A 21,800-nucleotide genomic window follows, 5' to 3' on the forward strand; every position below is an offset into this window, starting at 1 on the left:
ACAGTTCATATAAAAGTTATGTTTGGAGTTTCTATTGTGGCCCAGTGGGTTAAGAATCCAACTAGCGGTTTGGGTTGCTAGAGAGGAATAGGTTCAATCTCAGACCTGGCACAGTGAATTAAAGGATCTGGTATTGCCACAGCTGTGGCTTAAGTCACAGCTGTGGCTCTGATTCAATCCTTGGCCTGAGAACTTCCATATGCCATGGGTGTAGCCATAAAGAGAAAAGAAAAAAAATTATTTTCATACTATACTGTAGTCTATTAAGTGTGCAGTAGCATTATGTAGGTACATACCTTAATTTCAAAAATGCTTTATTGCTAAAAAATGTTAACAACCATCTGAACCTTTAAAATCTCAGACTTTAAAATTTGCAAATTGTAGTCTTTTTGAAACAGTAATATCAGAGGTCACTGATCACAGATCACCATAACAAAATAATAATTAAAATTTGAAATATTTCAAGAATATCCAAATTGTGACACAGAGGCATGAAGTGAGCAAATGCAGTGAAAAATGGTACTGATAGATTTACTTGATGCGGGGTTGCCACAAACCTTCAATTTGTAAAAAATGCAATATTTATGAAGTGTAAGTAAAGCAGAGTGCAATAAAATGAGGTGTGCCTGTGCTAGCAACAATGAAATTAAGAAAACAATTCTATTTACAATGGCATCAAAAAGAATAAAGGCATTTTTGTAAAAATTGATGGGCTGATCCTAAAATTTATGTGAAAATGCCAAGGACCCAGAACCATAAATATAATTTTGAAAAGAAGAAAAAAGATAGATGACTTACCTTTCATGGTTTTAAAAACTTACTATAAAAATTATAGTAAGGAAGGGAGTATAGTACTGGTATTATGATCAATGGGCTGTAAGTAATTTTATTATATGAAATATAGATGAATATCCATGGTATTGTTGCAGGAGAGGGAAATGTCATGTCCTGGGACCTGCAGGAGTCCTTAGGAATCATGGCCATGTGAGGGTCTTGGCTTTGCATAGGAAAGAATTCAAGAGTGAGCCAGAGTAAAGGTAAAGCAAGTTTATTTCCATAGGCAAAGCACAGACCTTTCCAGAAAATGAGAGCACCCCAGGACCTGGAGTTGTAGGGTTTTATGGATTAAGTAATTTCATAGGCTGGCCAGTGCGAAGAATATTCTTGCTGTTTTGGGGTACAGTGGGAATTTCCCAGGAATTGGGCCACTTCCCACTTTTTGGCCTTTCATGGTCCTCCTCAGAACTGTCATGGCATAAAGGGGAGTGATTTTTTTAGTATTACAATGAATTTGAAAAAAGCTAAAAGTTGATGACTTGACTGTTCTCAAAGCCACCTTGGTTCCAGCAGATACCAGCAAGTCTTTATAATGTCCCTATAGCTGCACCCATTCTTCATTATCCAGTGTTTGTATCCTGCCCCTTTCTCTCTTGTCTCAGGGCTAGGACTATACAAAAAAAAAAAAAAAGATTTTAGATCATTACCTTTACCTCACACCATACACAAAGATTGGCTCAAAATGTATCATGTAACTAAGCGGAAGAGCCAGAACTATAAGATTTCTGTAAGAAAACGATGTTGGGTTAGACAGGGTTCTTAGATATGACACTAAAAGCATGATACAATAAAAGAAAAAAACTGGGTAATTTGGATTTCATCAAAATTTTAAAATTTTGTACTCCAAAATTTCCACTAAAGAAATTGAAACATTGGGAGAAAATACTTATAAGATTTATGATTTTGCAAATATGTATATGATAAGATTTTATCTTTATAGTACATAAAGAATTCTTCAATTGTAAAAAGACAAATAACCCAGTGAAAATTTGGGCCAAATTTTGAATAGATATTTCACCAAAGAAGATATGAAAATAGCTAATAAACACATGAAAAGATACTCAACATCATTAATCTCTAGGGAAAAGTAATTTAAAACCTTAGAGAGATACTCCTTTACATCAACCATTGTGGCTATAATAAAAAGACAGGCAGAGTAACCAGAGCAAATGTTGGTGAAGATGGAGAGGAACTGGACCCCTCATACGTAGCTAGTCAAAATTTAAAATGGTACAGCCTCTTTAGAAAATAGCTTGACAATTCTTAAATGTTAAAATAAATTTATCTTCATGACCCAGCAATTTTACTTCTCAATATCTACCTAACAGAAATGAAAACATATGTCCACAGAGGGATTTTGTATATATGTGAATGCTTATAGCGGCATTATTCATAATAGTCAAAAACTGGAAACAATTCACATGTCTGTCAACTGATGAACGGATAAACAAAATGTATATTCATACAATGGAATACTATTCATCAATAAAAGGGAATAGACTATTTCTTCATACCACAACATACACAGAGCAATCTGGAAAATATTATAAGTGAAAAAAGTCACATGCTAAAACCCACATAATTGTATGATTGCACTTATAAGAAATGTTCAGAAAAGGTAAATGGAGACAGAAAGCAGATTAGTTGTTGTCTGGGGCTGGGGATATGAGTGGGGATTGACTGCCTAAGGATAGAAAGGATCTTTTTGGGGTGACAAAAATGTTCTAAAACTGGGTTGTGGAAATGATCACTCTACTCTAAGCTTGCTTAATCATTAAATTGTACACTTACTACGGTGAATTTTATGTTAGATAATTTTACCTCAGTAAATTGTTAAAAATGAAATCATGTTTATTAAAACTAAGAAAAGAGATACCTGGCAGATAATTCCTTAACCAAATGACCAAGATTAACTTCCCTAGTGATAAGTCATTTTGATATCATAGAACCCCTGACATAATGTTATAAGAAGAGCACTTCATTCTTTTGTATTCTTCTCTAAAACTATAATCCCAATCTAATTGCAAGGAAACATCAAGCAAATCCAAACTGAGAGTTATTTCACAAAAATATCTGACCACTACTCTACAAAACTATCCAGGTCCTGAAGAATAAGAAAAAACTGAGAAATTGTCACGAATCAGAGGAGATTTAAGAGAAATGGCAACTAAATGTAATGTGGTGTCCTGGATTAGATCCTTGGAACAGAAACAAGGTATTAGTAGAAAAACTGGTGACATCTGAATAAAGTGTATAGTTTAGTTAATAGTATTGCATCAATGTTAATTTCTTAGTTTAATAAATTTAGCATAGTTATGTAAGATGTTAACATTAGGAGAGAGTAGTGAAGGAAATATGGGAATTCTCTGTACTAGTTTTACAGCTTTTCCATGTTTGTGAAATTGTTTCAGAATGAAAAGTTAAAATTAAAAAAAGAAATGGGAGATGTATAGATTAAAGAAGAATGTGATTCAAATGTAATGGATGGATCTTAATTTAAGATCCTAATTTAAACTAACCAGCTGTTAAAAAAGAAAAAAAAAATTTGTCAATTATTTGACAGAAGCAGGATATTTCATAGCATTAAATAAATACTAATATTTTATTTTTTTTGTCTTTAGGGCCACACCTGTGGCATATGGAAGTTCCCAGGCTAGGGGTCCAATTGGAGCTGTAACTGCTGGCCCACACCACAGCAACAGCAACGTCAGATCCGAGCTGCGTCTGTGGCCTACACCACAGCTTTATGGCAACGCTGGATCCTTAACCCACTGAGCAAGGCCAGGGATCGAACCTGTGTTCTCATGGATACTAGTCAGATTCGTTTCCACTGAGCTATGATGGGAACTCCTATTATTGTTGATGTTGGATAATGATAGTGATATTTATTATGATTTTTTTTAAATCATTATTTTAAGTAATACATACTAATGTTTTCATGGATGGAATAATATAGTATCTGGGATTGTCTTTAAAATGATCTGGTGGAAGAAAAAGTAGGTGAGAATATAAATGAAGAAAACATTGACTACATGGGAGTCATTTTACTTCTGCTCTCTACTATTGCATATATGTTTGAAATTTTTCATGATAATATTTTTCAAGTGAAAAGGAAAAATGACTAAGAAATAATTAAAATATTATAATTTGTTCTCTAAGCTGACCACAGATAGGGCTTGTCTCTTAAAAATCATATCTGAACAATGTCAGAATGAATAAGTCATAGAAAGGTAAGTGACTTCTCAAACAATCTGAGCAAGATACAGTTGATGCTGAATAGTTGGGAGAGCATTAAGAGGACTGCCTGAATTAGCATAGACTTCCTAACTGGAATAATTTGTTGTTCTTTCCTTGAAGTTCTGTAACCTGATGATATCTAAAACTCCTATGTATGCAAGTATTTTAAAAAGTAGTGTGGTTAGAAGCCATCCTTCGTTCATAGTCAATGTTAAGATCTGTAGTTCCTCACCTCCCTTCATTTTTCTATTGTCTGGGGCTTTGTTTTTTTGGCCTTGTGACTTACAGGATAGGTTCCTGTAATATAATGCATTTGCTACTTCTCTGGATAGCCATTCAGAATCTTTAACTAATGCAGAATGTACAACTCTTTTGCTAAAGGGTCTCTGCCAAGAGAAGCATTCTTCCGGGCTTTGTAATTTGCATTGATTACTGAGCTGTTTCCCAGTGCCTCACTGGGTGTTGACTATATTCTGTGAAGCCTTGCATAGTTTTGTCTTGATTAAAGAAGTCTGACATTGGTGGTCAGTTTTAATAATGACTGAGATTACCTGAATAATGATCTGGATAACCTGAAGAAATTTTAACAGATTTTGGAACCTGAAATGTCAGGCACAAGTTATTCTTATTGATGACACATACTCTGGAAACCCACTATTTTAAAGGTGGGTTCAGTGTACAGTACTGAACTTGGAAAAAACAGGAAGTTGAAAAGTAGACAATAGTGCCATAGGTAAGGTCCTAGTTCTAACTTCTCTGCTCCCTAATCTAATCTGACATGCCTTCAGAATATTTCACTTTTTCGATGACCAGTCTTCCAGTTTCTACCCAATACTTAACCCCACAACATAGTAACAGAGTTAATGATTTTCTTATGTGGCAGATATGAATAGGAACAGTATTCATATCAAAGACAACTGGTCCCACTTCCAGGTCCATCTTTGGGCCAAAATATGTAGTCGCCAACAGTGAGTTGGCTACTGTATTTTTTGAGTCCTGGCGCAAAGTAAGATCCATCTGTTTTGCCCAGCCGTTTGCCTGAGCGCCACAAAATGGTCCTGTTATTAGTCTTAGTTGTGGTCCTATTTGAGGTTAGGGGATAACGTAAATAAACTTCAGTCCTCCTTGTGATGAATGTGACACGGGAATTAAAAGTGGTGGTTTTGGTAGTGGTAAGTGATGTTGCGTCTCTATTTTCTCAATTGCTCTGTTTTCTTTGGATTGGGAAACAGACATTTAAGAATGAGTTTGTCATCTGGAAGGATAGTTGTGACCAAGTTTCCCTCAACAGGATACAAGATGTTATTTTTGAGCTTCATTACCCTCACCAAAGGGAAAAAAAAAGAGAGAGAGAGGGAAAAAATAAATAAGGAAGAAAGTGAAAGTAAGGAAGAAATAGGCAGAGACAGAGAAGTGAAGGGTCAAAGAAGAGAAAGAGGAGTGACATGAAAAGAGGAGAATGTAACTGAGTAGACTTTCTATTCATAGAAACTGCTTTATTATTTTGAACTAAGAATTCAATTCACTCAACATCTGGTGAATTAAGGAAAAGGAAATCTGACTGATTAAATTGAACTGCTAGTTGTCAGTTAAGTAGTTTATATATAAACATGCAGCCTAGTTTCCATCACCTTCTCTTTTCTGAACTAGAAGTGAATCAGTTTCACTAACCATATGTGATCGGTGAGTAGAACAATACTAATTGGTGATTCAGATTTAGATAGAGGTGGGCAGTTTTTATATTTCTGAATCATTTATTGGGGATTATTGTTAATTCCATATTATTTCTGAGCATGAGTTATTTTTGTCAGTTTCTTTTATGAATGTTTTGTTGCCTTATAAGGAAATATGTGCACTCCCCTCCTCTCATTCACTTGTCCCTGGTGACGCCTCCATAATTTCTGTCTTTATACTGGTGCATTTTTAGTCTAATTCAGGCCTGTGAGAAGCAGGGGAAAAGTTTAGTTAGTCAGTGTCAGTGATTTTTTTGGGATCCATTCATGGATAGATCTAGTGAATCTGAACCAGTTTAACTTAAAATCTGTATCCATCAAATAGACACAATACCTAAAATATTCTTCTGTATACTTCAAGAGCAAAAGAAAATAGAATTCACAAATAAGACCTAGATGCATTTTCTAAAAATATATGTGATTTCAGGGCTGATTTATGATCATGCTCTCATATGTGGAGATATTAAGTTACTACCTTGCATTACTATGAGGGTGGACATAAACATACCACATTCAATGCTACAAATATTGCCATGCTGTAAGAAGAAAGATAATTGTATTATATCTGTTTTACAGTAAAAAGATATATATTTTTGTAAATCCTATTGTGTCAGTTGTTTGAAGCCAAAAATAGGGATGACTTAATCTAGTCTGCTTTTTTTTTTAAACTATTGTCTTATTTATAGATGGTGTTATATGAAGTAAGAAAGGATTGATAAAATTAGTATGATGTTTTCATCCCAAATATTTATGACATATTTGGAGATTTTAATGCCTGAACTCTTAATTCAAAGATTAAAAATACATATTAAAGTGTTTTTACAGTTATTTAAACCAGGAGGGCTGGTTCAAACCCTGATGGTTTTCCTGTGCTACTTCAAACAGCAGTGGCTGCATGTGACAAGCTATACAATGTGATGTGGAATGGAGCACACTAAACCCAGAATACCTTGCAGGGGCATTTTGTATTGCTAAATATGTTGTTTACCTCTATTTTGCCATTTGCCCTACCACCAATTCAGTCATTTGAAAGTAGTAGATCTAACATTTTTTTCCCAATTTTATTTGAAGTTATAATTTCCTTTTAACATTTGTATTCAGATCATAGATTTTCTTCTTTATTCTCTGAAATAACATTTTATATAATTGTGAGGCTTTGAGATTGTTTAGGAGGTTTTTTTTTTTTTTACTTTTTAAATCAGAATATGAGTAAAATTCAGAAGCTTCTAGTCATATCATTATAAAGTCCTTAACACGGAGGCATATTTTGTTTTTCAGAATTGCTTTTTTTCCTTTTTAGATCCTTTTCTTTTCATTAAAAAACTACTCTGGGAAGAGGATTTTTTTTCCCCCTTAACAGAAAAAAAAAAAAAAAAAAGCTACGCTTGACTGATAATGCATTGCTTTGGATGGTGAAACATTATGAAAGTTTAATTTTTAATTAAATCTGAAATACCAATTATAACTGAAAGAGATTTTAACCTGTTTCTTTTCAGACTGCCTGAAGTTACATTTAGAGACTGAAATCACTGCACCTTAAAAACAAAAGATTGAGCTGCACTGCATTCCTGTAAGTGAAAGCTTCCTCTACCTTCCTCTGTGTTTTTGTGACCAACTCAAAAAAGAACAAAAATATTGGTAACATAGTAACCAGACATGAGTAAAAATTTGAATATCTCTGAAGAAATACATGTTTAAATGATTTCCCTTTTTTAAAAAAGAAATTTTTTTGGGCTCAATATTCTGTATGTCTTTTTTATCCAACCTAAATTGTGAATCCTTTCTTTTGGCTGGTTTGAATTGCATTAAGGGAGGGTGTCACCCACCATACATCAGCACAGTGACATACACCCTGTCAGGAAGGAATCTTACATTTTGGTACAAGTCTCTTTGAAGGTTACAGATTTCTTATGGAACCAAAGTAGATTCCTTTTTCCTTTGTGATGTCATTAGAAATTTTTAGCCTTTGTGTCAATGTAAATGGAGAGAAAGAAAGTTCATGATGACATCACAAGATTCTGTTGTCTTGAGGACTTTGGGCAAAACTAAGTAAAATGCATAATTCCCTTGTGTGCGTGTGTTCCCCATTCTGCTATGAAGCAGTCAAAATAGCACATCTTATGTCTTCCCGTGAGCTACAAGCCTGTCTCTCAGAGCCCCATTGTTCCATAAATGCATGTCAGAGTCTACCACAGTCTGGTCTACCCTTATTTAGCTGCTGTTTTGTCAATGTACTTGGAAGAACAATTAACATTTGGGATTTCAATGTCTGAATAACAGGCAGTGAATAGAACCCAAGCATATAAAAGATTCAAACGCCCAGGGTAAGAAAACAGAAGCTTATAGTTGGTGGGGGAAAAAAAGAAAAGCATTTCCATGCTGCACTCAAAGGTTGTGAAATACTGCAAGGAAAGTCAATGTTTTTTTGTTTTTGTTTTTATTTTTTTTTTAATCTTAGATCAAAATGTACATTTTGGTAATGAAATCCAGAAGATTATGATGTCTTCCTAAGTTGTGCAATTTAATATGTTGAGATGCCTTTTGCTTGAAACACTTAAATAACATTCATCTCCTTGTGTCATTGTTGGAATGCCGGATGTGGGGTATACTGAATTGTAGTTTTCAGTGTCATAGTGCCTATCGGCAGAGTACATGGAAGGTGATTCAGATGATTTCCTCCATTTTCACTTGAGTTTACTTCACTCTTTCATTATTGCCTGTAATTCCTGTATGTTTGCTGTATACAGTTCTAATGTTGCCTAAATATTTTTGCCTATTGTCTGAATTCCTGCTAGGTCCCTTTTTTTTTTTTTTTTTTTTTTGAGAGAGGATACGTGGACAGAGCAAGAATCAACTCACTATCAGGGTATCTGGTAAACTGGAGGAAATTTTGGCAGCTTATGTATGTTGCCCACTGAGCACAGTGCCTGGCTGGTATGAGTGAATAAATGATGGTTATTGTTATTTTTGTCATAACTACAATGGTCCAAAATGATAGATAGTAAGATCTCTAAAATCAGGGTCTATTGCTTATTCATTTTTGTAATCCTCAGTGCTTGGTATAATAATAGTAATCAAGAAATAGCTATTGTTATTAATACAATCAGAAAATTTGTTAAGTCAGAACTTTAGGAATATTCATTCAGAGAATATTTATTGTGAAGAGGGGTTGAATAAAGTTTTTGACAGTCAGGAAGATAATTATAAAGGAACTTGTCAAAGACAAACCCACTATTCCCCATATAACATTAGATATCAATCTCCTAGTCTTTTCCCTCTTTGACTTTATACTCCTTTCTCCTGACCAGAATGAGAAGTATCCATTCATACCATATCCTTTTTGTCTGTGAGGAGGTCTTTAGTAGTTTTCTGTTTAAATTGTGTGTCTTACATCCCATACACTGGAGTTGTCTCCAAAGATAAATGTATGTGACTCCAGGATGGATGGTGCCCTGTACCTATTTGTTTAATTGATATGCAGTGGACTGTGCTTCAAGGTACAAAGATATTGAGTCAAGAGGCCAGAGTTTTGGGAAGTTGCCATTAGAAACTTCTACTTTCAGTTCATCAAAAGCCAGGACCAGTTTCTCAGCACAAGTAAGACCATAGCATTCTTTAGAACTCAGAACCATTTGACTACTTCTAAGTTTAGCTTCCTGGTTGGTTGTTTTTTTTGGCATAAAGTTCTCTGTCCTCCCCCACCAATTTTAATTTATTTCTAAAAGGGGTCCCTTCATTTTTATTAAATTAGCTTCTGGTGATGCAAATTAAGGCTCTCATAAAACTTGGCCTCTGAGGCAAAGCTAAAATGATAAAATTTTGTACTGTTATCATGTTGAATACCATTTAGGGATATCAAAGAACTTTATAAACACATTTCACATTTTTTAAGATTAAAAGATTGAGGTGAGAGGGATTGAAGGGCAGAGCATCATCAAACATTATAGTTAGAAATGATGAAAGAAATAAAAGTCCAATCATCACATCTTGAAATAAGTAAATTGAGGCCCAGGGCATACAGGTTACCCAAACCATACTGACCACCAGCGTAAATCATCCTCAGACATCTAGGCCGGAGGGTAAACCCTGTTTTGTTTTGTGTTTTGTTTTGTTTTGTTTTGTTTTGTTTTATTTTATTTTATTTTATTTTATTTTATTTTATTTTATTTTTTGTCATTTTAGGGCTGCAACTGAAGCATATGGAAGTTCCCAGGCTAGGGGTCAAATCGGAGCTACAGTTGCTAGCCTCCACCGCAGCAACAGCGATGCAGGATCTGAGCTGTGTTTGTGACCTACACCACAGTTCACATCAACGCCAGGATCCTTAACCCACTGAGCGAGGTCAGGGATCGAACCTGCGTCCTCAAGGACAGTAGTTGGGTTCATTCTGCTGAGCCACGAAGGGAGCTCCTAAACCCAATTTTAGACTCTGAGGCTTTGATCTTTCTTCTACACTCAGAGTCTGAGCTGTGTTTCCCAAGGAACAAATTGCCTGAGGCTCATTTTGTAAGACATTGAACTGTGGCCTCCTCTACCAACTGGTCCAAAATTCATATATAAAAGATATTATAAAAATATCTATTATTATCAAAAAAGTTATTTTTTTCTTATACATTTTGATATCGTGCTTCTGGTTGTGTGTTGAGTCATGTAAAGGCAAATTTATGTGGTTGATTTCATATCCTTTATGATGATTTACAAAGTGGACAGAAGACCATTAGAAACTTCAGTAGTTTAATTTGGGCTTACAGGCAAGACTAAACCAGTCATCTGAACAGAGCAATTGTGACATGGAATTCAGCCTTCCCAAGAAGGTGCATCATGCATGGTGTCAGAATGTCATTTTTGCCAAGGGTCATTTCCATCAGAGCAAAGTTTTTCAAAGTCTGAAAAAATTGAAATAAATTTTAATTACTTGAAATGAATTACTTGCCTTAGTAATTTATTTCAGGATTCCTTACTGTATTCTGTCATTTAGCAATACAGAGAGAACAGTGTAGAAACTTTTTTATTATTTTACCCAGCGCTAACTCCTAGATACAGCTTAGTTTCTTTCCCAAATGTGTATATCCCCTCCAGACCTTCCTACATCCCACCATGAAGAAACTCAAGACACTGTGCATAAAAAATTAGTGATCTATGTCTTTGTGTCCCAAAGAAGGAGGCAGTATTCTACCTTTAAACATTTCATGGGAGCTCTGGCATATAGAGATGAAAGTATAATTGGAGCACGAGGATGCCATAGCAGGGCCCTGGATGTAAGTGCTTAACAAGATTCTCCTAATAATGAATGAAAATTTATTTTATGCTTCTTTGAACATATCATTCTACCAGAATATGCAGATAAAATAACACCTATTTTCTATCATTGAGGAGTTCATAAACTGACTGGACAACTGATTTATCTTTCTTATAGACAGAATATTTTATGGGTAAAATAAATAAATGGTTATCATTTCTTCTGGACCATCAAGAAATAATACGATATTAACAAGCAGCCTAAGCAGAGGGAATGTGAGGTAACAATGCTAATGGTGTGATTTGAGTATAGAATGCTGGTTGGAGCAGCATTTTCCGAAGTATAGGTTGCAGCCCATTCATAGGTCATGAAATCAGTTTAGGGGATCATAGTTAAGATGCTTTTAATGAAATAGAATCAAAAGAAGAAATATTACAAAAAGATTGTGTTACATATTTTTAGGATATGGATTGAAAAATGCATTTCTTACTGGGACTTTGCCACCAAAATATGAAAGCATATCTAAAGATGATAGGTCTTTTAAATACTCACCTTGTATAATCCTGACTAAGGGATATATATTTTTCCCTATTTTAACATATGAGAAAGTTGATTATTTAAGCAGTTTGTCCCAGGTCATACAAAAGGTAAATGGTTCAGATAGGATGCGAATGTCTGTCAAACTCCACATGAATATTTCTCCCATGATTTGACAGTTTTGCAGGGTTGTGTGACTTCTTTTATTTCACTGTAGATAGCTCATGCATTTATATCTTGTCTCAAACTACAGTCCTAAATTTCCAATTTCCTTATTTAAATCTTCAACTAGGTATCACACCAATTTTTCAGAGTCAGTGTATTAAAACTGTAATAAGCCTCCTAGTTAAAAATCATCCTCCTTTTGACTATTCTAATTTTCTTCACCCCAATCCTCCAGGTTACCTTGACTCCAAATATCTCATTATTGCCCCCCAAGTATTCAATAAGTGGCCACGTCTTATTTTTTTTTTTTTTGGTCTTTTTGCTATTTCTTTGGGCCGCTCCTGCGGCATATAGAGGTTCCCAGGCTAGGGGTCAAATCGGAGCTGTAGCCCCCGGCCTACGCCAGAGCCACAGCAATGCAGGATCCGAGCCGCGTCTGCGACCTACACCACAGCTCATGGCAACACCGGATCGTTAACCCACTGAGCAAGGCCAGGGATCGAACCCGCAACCTCATGGTTCCTAGTCGGATTCGTTAACCACTGAGCCACGACGGGAACTCCCAAGTCTTCTTAATTTTTCTTTCTTGGTACCTCTGTCCTAGTCTGGTTTTCATCTTCTCTTGCTTATAACCTCTAATTGGGAGAAAAAGGAGGAAAGGAGACCAGTTCATTCTAAACTCTGTTGCCCCATCAGTTTTCATGAAGCAGGAGCCCTAAGATCACATCACTTTTATTCCAACAAAACTTGAATATTCTATACTAATTACCAAACAATTCCTAACCTATATTCATGACAACCTAATAGCACCCACCTATCCGTTTTTTGAGACATAAATAACTTTCTATTTTTTTAAACAATATTTCTGGACATGTCCTTTTTTTAACTAGGAAGCAAATTCTTAGGGATGGGGTCCATATTTATTTATTTATTTATTTATTTATTTATTTATTTATTTTTTGCTATTTCTTGGGCCGCTCCCACGGCATATGGAGATTCCCAGGCTAGGGGGTCTAATCGGAGCCGTAGCCACCAGCCTACACCAGAGCCACAGCAACACGGGATCCGAGCCGCGTCTACAACCTGCACCACAGCTCACGGCAACGCCGGATCGTCAACCCACTGAGCAAGGGCAGGGACCGAACCCGCAACCTCATGGTTCCTAGTCGGATTCGTTAATCACTGCGCCACGACGGGAACTCCGAGATGGGGTCCATATTTAAATAACAATTCTCAACCTATAGAATTTACTACAATAGAATCATTAATTCATTATTCAACCATCCTTAACACTGGGAGTATTAGGGTCTCATGGAATTTATAGTCTCCTAAGGGAATCAGAAATTAAATAAGTAAAGAAATAATTACAAAATTAGAAAATATAGTCCCTGAAAAGAGCTAATAGCTATGTAAGACAACAATGGGTGGGGAAGATCTGTTATATTGTCCCTTGGGTGCTCAAGAAAGAATTCTCAGAGAAAGTGTCAACTTAAAGCTGAGAGTTGAAGGACAGAAGAATCTGCTAGATGAAGAATTTGGGTTGGGGATGGAAGCATGAGAAGGAGAGACAGCTCCAGAGAGAAACAGCATAGGCAAAGCATTGAGGCAAGGACAAACTTTGTGTAGTCAGGAAATAAAGGGATTCTAGAGTGGCTAGAGAGAAGGGAGCAAAGGAGGAAAGTGACTGGAGGTGAGGTCAGAGAAGTAGCCAGAGTAGGGAATTTGAATTTTATTCTGAATACCCTGGAAAAGCACATAGTAGATATACCTCAAAAAAAAAAAGTAAATAAATAAAGGATAGCTTAAGCTAGAACAAGATGAAACTAATTCAAAGGTAAATAGTATGCATAAGCTCACAGCATCTATATGTTTATTTTGAATCCTCATTGAAGTTTTACTTCTGAGTTTGAAGAGGGCTTGGACTTTTGAAACAGAGGTCTAATAGTTCACAACATGTTTCCTATCTGCATAACCAAAGTAGGTCTCTGACAAGACTCTAAAATAAGGTCAAGTTAATTTTATTTCCTTTCTAGTTAATAATTATTAAATTTCTGTTGTTGGTTAATGAATATCTTATTTTTAAGTTCTTGTTGTGTAATGTAGAAGTGAGTACCGAAAATGTATTTACTCTCCTAATGTATTTTTAACTATTAAACCTTAATGTTACTTTTAATTTTGGTGTATTTTATCATGTGCTATGGACAGGGGCTTGGAGGTATAGAAAGCCTTGAAAATGAATCATCATTATCCTCATTATTACTACCAGTAATGTGACTGAATTTCTGGATTAAATACAATCCAGACTGTTTTAAAGTAGGATGCATTAATACCCTGGAATGCCACTAAGTCAGAATAGAGATAATGGTTTGTTTGCTAAGTGATAGAAATTATCCCCTTTTGCAATTAAAGAAGAAATAGAGTAGAGGGAATGTGAAAATCAAGCCCTAAAGAAGTAGGTTAAGCTCTAAAGATATGAGGACTTATTCACTATAACTCAGGCAAAAGACACTGGAATCTTAAAATATTATTTCTGCATAGAACCTTAGAAATTATTTATTCTAGCCTTCTCATTTTGGAGAGGAAAAAAATTTAGGTCTATAATTCCTGTTCAAGTCATAGAGTTAAATAGTTAATGGCAGGGAACCGTTAACTCCAATTCTTCAGAACTAGATTACCACAGCCAAACCAGCTAATCTGTGATCAAAGTCCCTATTGTAACTCTTTCAAGCTCTTGGGTGGATAAAGGAATATTTAGTATAAGAGACGCATCTACAGACAAATTTTAATTAATAAAAATCTGAACAATAAATATTACTCACAATCTGTTTACTTAATGTACCAGATGCTTTATAAAAGTTGTCTCTAATCCTTGCTACCACACTCAGAAACCACTCAGCAAAGCAGGAATAATTTCCATTTTATAATGAGAATACTGAGTTCCAGAAAAATTGAGTAACTCCAAGATCACCAACCCAGTAAGTGAGTTCATATTGATGTCAGACCTGATTCAAACCCTGTACCAGCTCCTGCTTAGTGTTCCTATCTGTTGCATTTTGTTATCACATTAGCTCATGTGGTCACAGTGCCCATTAGTTCTTGAATAGTCCAAATGTCTAAAAAACTTTGTAGAAAAGAAGGCTACAGTTAGCAGGCACCCTCTCTGCATAAAGCTTTTTAAATTTAAGTCTCACAACAGTGCCTCAAAATAGATGTTATAACCTTTAGTTTATACTTAGGAAACTGAGGATGAGTGAAATTGAATAGCCCCCACACATCTTAGTAAATGCCTGAACCAGAATTCAAGATCTGTCTGACCCCAAGTATTTTTTTCCCTATTCCACCCACCTCTTCTGGAGCTAGTTCTTCTGTGGTCTGCACACTTCAACTCCATATATGGCAAAAGAGAAGTTAATACATGTCCTCATAGATTTCCCAGGGAAAAAAGAGAAGAATGCTTTTATAATTAAGTTATATCATTTTGCCTGGAAATAAATACATTGCCTCCCTATATGTTTTCTTCTTTGAGAAATGAGGAGCTGAGCAGACTGGTGAAGTCCATGACATAGTTTTTCATCTCTATGTCATCTTGACTCATTGGGTGTCCGTGCTGAAGATCCCGAACATATTGCAGACAATGGTACTATATACCTTGCTCATAATTGAAAACAACTTGGAAAAGTGGAAGAAATAAAATAGTGCATTTATTAGACCAATAAGAAGGAATAAAGTTTACATCTTCTTTCTCAAATATAACTTATTTGAAGCCTTTTAAGCCTGAACAGGAATAGGTCATGTAAAGTACTTACCATTACTTCTACCAAAAAAAATGCAAAACTGAAAATCCAAACACATTTATCAATTGTTAATATTGTTTTCTAATGACCACTGAGGGCTACATTAGAAGTTAATTCCCTGGTGAGAGCAGGAACAAGAGGGGATGGAGAGAGGGAGAGAGACACAGAGGGGAGAGAGAAAGCGAAGGAGAGAAAGAATACAGAAGAGGAAAAGGGAAAGGTCTGAATCACTTGTTGATCTCAGGTCCCACTGCAGACATGCTCCTCCTGAATTTCCTTCTATGTGTCAACTTTCACAATACCAAATGTATACCTCCATTTCTGAGGAGGTCATTTTTATTGCTGATACACTTGAACAATTATTCTGAAACCAACGGTCACTGTGGAATAGCACCAGTATGTGTAACAAGTTTATAGCAATTAGAAGCAATGCCTACCTGTTATAGCTTTGTAGTTCTTTTTGCCCCTCTATTTCTTGAGTGTGACTTCCAAGTCTTTCTGTGTGAAAGCCCTTAGCAGTTCATTCAAGTCTTCTAAAATAACCCAGTGAAAAACATCCCTCCTGCTTCACAGAAAGAACTTTTTTTTTTCCCTCAGCCTTACTCCTTCCAATATGTGGCTAGTAGCCCTAAATCAGAAAGTGCATTAGTATATCTTTTGAATTGCTGGGTCTCCTCAGGAGAAAAAAATGTTTTCCACAATATTATAATATTTTGTTAAAAATCTAATTCTGGTTCAGTGTTTTGTTCTCAAAGGAATTTTGAATGAAGAAAAAGCTTTTATCAGAGGGAGGAAGCTTATCTAATCTCTTCAAGACTGATGAGAAGCAATCAGGAGACTTGTGACTCTTTGAAACAGTAAATTTCCAGGGAATTAGGCACACGTTTCTCCAGAACAATAAAGAATGTTCCACTTCAGGTTGCAGCACACTGGCTCCAAATGCACCGCTTCATGTATCCCAAATGGCAATTTGAAAGCACCATTCTTTGAATCAACTGGAAAAGGAAGGAGGCCATGCTGAACTAACATTCTTTCAGGAGGTCATGAGAAATGGAATACAGAATAAAGTCAGTCTTCTGGTTAGTATCAGATTCTCAGGGTTATAAACGTCTTATGATAAAATGTCTTCAAAGATTTAGGAGAATAAATTTGCTCATGCATTAGTTACCAAGATTTTTGGCAAAGTCGTTTACTTATTTACAACTGCTCTAACTCAACCATATGAAATTTGCTTAACCTTTGCTACAATTTTACTGAACTGTTCTTTGTTTACCTTATTTGAATATTGTAGAACTTTATTAAATATCAATAGTCGATATATGTCTAACATTGTTATCTTTGCCATTGTTGTTACTGAGTTCTGATTTCATCTCTGGATGAGGGCTGGCAGGAATGTCTGTGAACCTGGGTTACACATTTAACACTACATCTGTCTTATCCTCTTAGAGGACTGGAAGGTGGAAGGGACCAGCTATATTGTTTGCTCAGTAAGTTAACTTAGACTCATCTCACCTGGAAAACTTGTAAGCAGAGTTTTATTTATAAGTCCTCTTAGCAGACAAAGAAATAGTTTGTATGAAAAGCTCTTGTTTATTTTTAATAAGAACCAATTCTATCATGCTATATCAGACTCTGATTGATGACATAATACTATCCACATAATCATCGCAGTTACCACTAGAGAGTCAGCCATTGTAATTGAGAGGGAGAAACATGGGGCTATCTGGAGACTTGATGCAGGCATTGTCAGTTTTGTCTTATCATTTTCTTTATCTGTAGGGGACACTTTTCTCCATCTTACAGACATTATGCAAAGAAGTCAAATGATGTATATTAAATATTTAGAGTTCCATGAAATGAAGATAGTTCATAAATATCATGTATTACTATCACAATAAAAGTATTAGTAGAATTATAAATCACTTTGAGGTCTTAGGAGTGAGGTGCTTTATCTGTGCTCTTAGTGGATAGAAATTAGTTTGTTTCTTGAGTTCTCATATAGGAAAGTACTCTGTTGCTGCTAAGTTCTGTTCATATGTTGGAAATAACGACTAAGAGTGAATTGCCAATGATGAATTACTTCTTTTAAAAACTTATTTTAAAAGCATTATTTACTATAAATTCCTTAATTCTATTATAAATTCTCTCAAGTTAAAAAATATTTTAACTATTTTTTTCCCAAATTAGAATGATTCTTTTGAGAGAAATAGTCTTTGGGTAATTTATTGATTTTCTCAGCCACTGAAACTGGCACAAGATAGTTATTCATTAAGTGTTTGTTGAGTTTCCTGAGTAAAAATTTAGTAAATTTTTGGTACAATGTACCTTTAAAATAGGACTGAATTAATTAATTTGACTACATCTATAACATGTGATATATACAGATATTATTGGAGATTATATAGCCATTCAAAAAAAGAACGAATTATAGCTGTTGACCTGAAAGAATGACCATAATTTAAGCAAAAGAGCAAATTTTCAGCATAATGAGTATTTATGTGTAAAAATATTTTTGTGTTAGTATGAACATGAGAAAAGCAATAGAAAAATACATACCATATTCTTCACAATGGTTATCTCACAGGATTGAGAACATAAAAGTACTCAGGTATATTATTAATTTTTAAAATTTTTTATTACTTTACTACTTATAATGAATATCTCTTCCAAACACAAGTTTGAATATATACAATTGTTTTTTAAACTACTGTCCTTTTTTTTTTTTTTTGGATAAGGAGCCTAAGAAAAATAATCTCCATGGAGAAGTTTGGTTTCATTTTATTGCCTCAACTTTCATAATGCAGAGTAAATTACATATTCTAAATACGTTGATTCATTTATTCAACACATATTCCTAAGCTTGATGGTAGTAGTTCTTGTTAACAAGCATGATGTATATTTATGTACGTGTATGTTTGTAGAGCTGAGCCCTTTCATGATGCAGGTTCTTACATGGAACCACATACAAAGAAATAATAGTTAAACAAGTGAAAATTATTAAAAGTAATTGATTCTTTACTATAGTTTCTCTGAATATGTAACCTGCAATGCAAAGGAAAAAAACAACTTAAGAATTCTTTTTTTGGGGGGTGGAGGGGGCATGCTTGTGACATGTGGAAGTTCCTAGGGCCAGGAATAGAACTTGTGCCACACCATTTACCAAAACCCTAGCAGTGACAATGCCAGATCCTTAATCTGCTGCACCACAAGGGAACTCCAAGAATTCTCTTTTTTGTCATCTCTTTCATCCAAAATACATCTCTCCATAATAGATATCCCCAATGTTTTTCCTACTTTTTCCTCCTTCTCCTCCTCAAAAATACACGCTAACCTTCCTGAGTCCAGGTCAGTTAATTCTGCTCACTTCCAAATTCCATGCTGAGTCTCTCTTATTCTTCTCTTTCTGCTATAAATCTCACTAGATTGACTTTCTGGTTTCCATTTCTCTCATTCACTGAGGGAAAATAAATAAATAAACCCTCTGCAAGATAAGTTTTATGGGCTATATTCCCAACAAAATTCATAGAAGTTTAAGTAATTGAAGAAGCAGACACTGAAGCCTTTGGTTCAAAACAAACATCAGAGGTCCCCTTTAGAATATACTTGAATAGACTTAAGCCAATTAGATGGGCAGAACATCTGAATTGGAATCAGGCAAGAGAGGACTGCACAGTCTGAGGTACTGTACATCCCAGAGTCAGTACATTCTAGATCCCATCACAGAGTAGTCATGACAAGGACTCAGCCTTTATGGAGAAAGGACAGGGGTACCATAAGCTAAACTAAAAACACCAGAAAGTTGTAGTATGATAACCACAACTAATGATAAACGGATGTACTTTTCTTCATGTTATAGCCAGTTATGTTGAGGGCTTTAACTAAAAAGAGGGAGAGAAAGGAAGGGATGAGGCAGAAGAGGGAAAGGGCAGAGAGAGAGGGAGAAAGAGAGCATCCCTCCTCCCCACACACAAAAAGAGAGGGTGCAAGAGTGGAAGAAGGTGATTGGTTATAGGATTAGGAAGCAAGAAGTAAGAAATAAAATGTATTTTGACACCCAAGCCCTTTCTTTACAACTGTGCAAATCTTCCCTGGTCCATTCCGAGTCCTACCCTGGGTGTGCTGGCTCTTCTTGGCACTTCTAGCCCGTCCGCTCTCCTCCCCTTCCATTTAGAGAGTGCTGACTCAAAGTGAACCATTTCCAGTTGTAGCAAACTCCTTTTAGAATATGCTCACCATTACTTTTGTGGCTCTTAACTCCAGGGGCAGGGGGTGCTGAAGAAGTCAATAAGGATTCAGATTGTGGACATGGATGGCAGACTTGTATTTGCCAGAGGAGGGATGGGAGGGAGAGGGGCCGATGGGGAGTTTGGGGTTGATTGATGCAGACTGTTACATTTAGAACGGATGGGTGATGGGGTCCTGCTACACAACATAGGGAACTATATTCAGTCTCTTGGGTAAGAACCTGATGGAAAATGAAAAAAAAAGGTGTGTGTGAGTGGCTGGGCCACATTGCTGTGCAGCAGAAATAGAAGGAACATTGTCAATCAACTATACTTTAATAAAAATGTTTTTAAAAGTCAATAGGCAGCTGATCACAGCAAGCTTGCCAAAGTTATAGGTTCATTTCTTTGCCTTATGCCTTCAGTTTAAGGAGTTTATGCAGAAAAAAATGTGAATTCTTGTTTATGTAATTTGACTCATACTGAGCCCCAGTAGTCTGGTAAGAACAGTCACTCTAGCTAGAAAGCTAACACTAAAGGTGTGGTTAGAAAAACAAATAATGTTTATGAAGAAATATTAATGATATAAGAATTTGTTTATATAATATCAAGGGATAAAAGCAAGATACAAAATTTGCATGAAATATCAAGTATTTATTTCTAAGTGGCGATTGTTCACTTCTCTTCCATCCTTTTCATTTTCCAAAATATTACAAAAGAAAGAGAAAAGAAAAAGGAAAGTGCTCTTGGGATATCCTTTCTTTTCAGTTTTTTGCTTGTTCGTTTGGTTTTAATCAATAAAATAATTTTAATGGTGGCCTCTCTTATAATGAAGAGGTTTCACCTCTAATTTGAGTGACATGATATTGTTGCTGAGATTTTTTTTTTTTCTTTCTGGATGCTACTATGGTGTAATGTTTGGGTCATTTTTAATGCTTAAGCAGCCCTTCAGCTCTGGTGGAGTGATTGGAAGAAGGGGACTGTGAGGTAAATTGTTCATTTCTAATTACTGGTGATGGATTAATATAACTCAAACAGAACACTTGTCACTTCAGGTATGAATAGTCAGAAGAAGCAAGGCAGGTCAATGGATATTCAAACCATGCTTTTATATATAAGAAAAGGTTTACTTAAATGATAATTCACTTTATGTTCCACTTACAAAGCTCAATTGGTACAAATGTTTAAATGCAATAAAAACTATATACAATCCAAGAGACTTGCCAAAACTATATACTTTCCTGTTCTAAATATTTACCTATTTATCCATTTCTCATCTTCTGACATCCTCAGACCATTTTCATGTTTTATGTTCTAGTTTAGGTTCTGTAGCTCTTTAAGATCTATATGTTAATTATCCTTATTATTGACACCTCTTTTGCTCTTCTGCTTTTAACTAAAAGGCTACTTAATTTCTCCCAGTTTAAATAGTTCTTCTGTCATTTACAATTCTAAATTTTTCTTCCCTCTTTTCATACCTTAGACCCTCACTACCTTTTACAGTTACTTTCATTTGTTTACTCCCCACTGACTCAGAATCTCTTCCCATAGCTCAGAGGTTCCTAATCCTGACTGCACTTATGAAGTTTAAAAAAAAAATTACCAGTGCGTTGACCCCAGATGTCCTGTTTTAATTGGTTATGAATGGAGCTTTTGTAATACTAGAACCTTACAGTAATCAGACTCTTATTTCATCTCAAAACTTTCATTTTACTTAAGTTTAACATGTTTCTTCACACTGGAAAAACTTTTTTTTTTTCTGAATAATGACTACTTTCCTAATCAGGCAATAATAAAGTTTTAACATTATGCATAGTAAGCTGTTTCTTTTTTTTTTTTTTTTTCTGTCTTTTCTAGAGCCACACCCGAGGCGGCATATGGAGGTTCCCAGGCTAGGGGTCTAATCAGAGCTGTAGCTGCCTGCCTACACCACAACCACAGTAACGTGGAATCTGAGCCATGTCTGCCACCTACACCACAGCTCAGGGCAACACCGGATCCTCAACCCACTGAGCAAGGCCAGGGATTGAACCCA

General features: G+C 35.5%; 1 protein-coding gene across 7 annotated transcripts in view; it reads left to right on the forward strand.

Annotated features, from left to right (window-relative positions):
• Positions 1 to 21,800, forward strand: part of ZBTB20 (zinc finger and BTB domain containing 20) — a 799,736-nt gene that overhangs the window by 339,065 nt on the left and 438,871 nt on the right. For all 7 annotated transcript variants that reach the window (XM_047791839.1, XM_047791859.1, XM_047791849.1 and 4 more), the window contains one exon: positions 7,304 to 7,377. The gene's annotated coding sequence lies outside the window, so the exon portion shown is untranslated. The remainder of the gene's footprint in view (positions 1 to 7,303; positions 7,378 to 21,800) is intronic.

Source organism: Phacochoerus africanus, chromosome 1 (genome assembly GCF_016906955.1).
Source record: "Phacochoerus africanus isolate WHEZ1 chromosome 1, ROS_Pafr_v1, whole genome shotgun sequence".
In the NCBI taxonomy this organism is placed as follows: domain Eukaryota; kingdom Metazoa; phylum Chordata; class Mammalia; order Artiodactyla; family Suidae; genus Phacochoerus; species Phacochoerus africanus.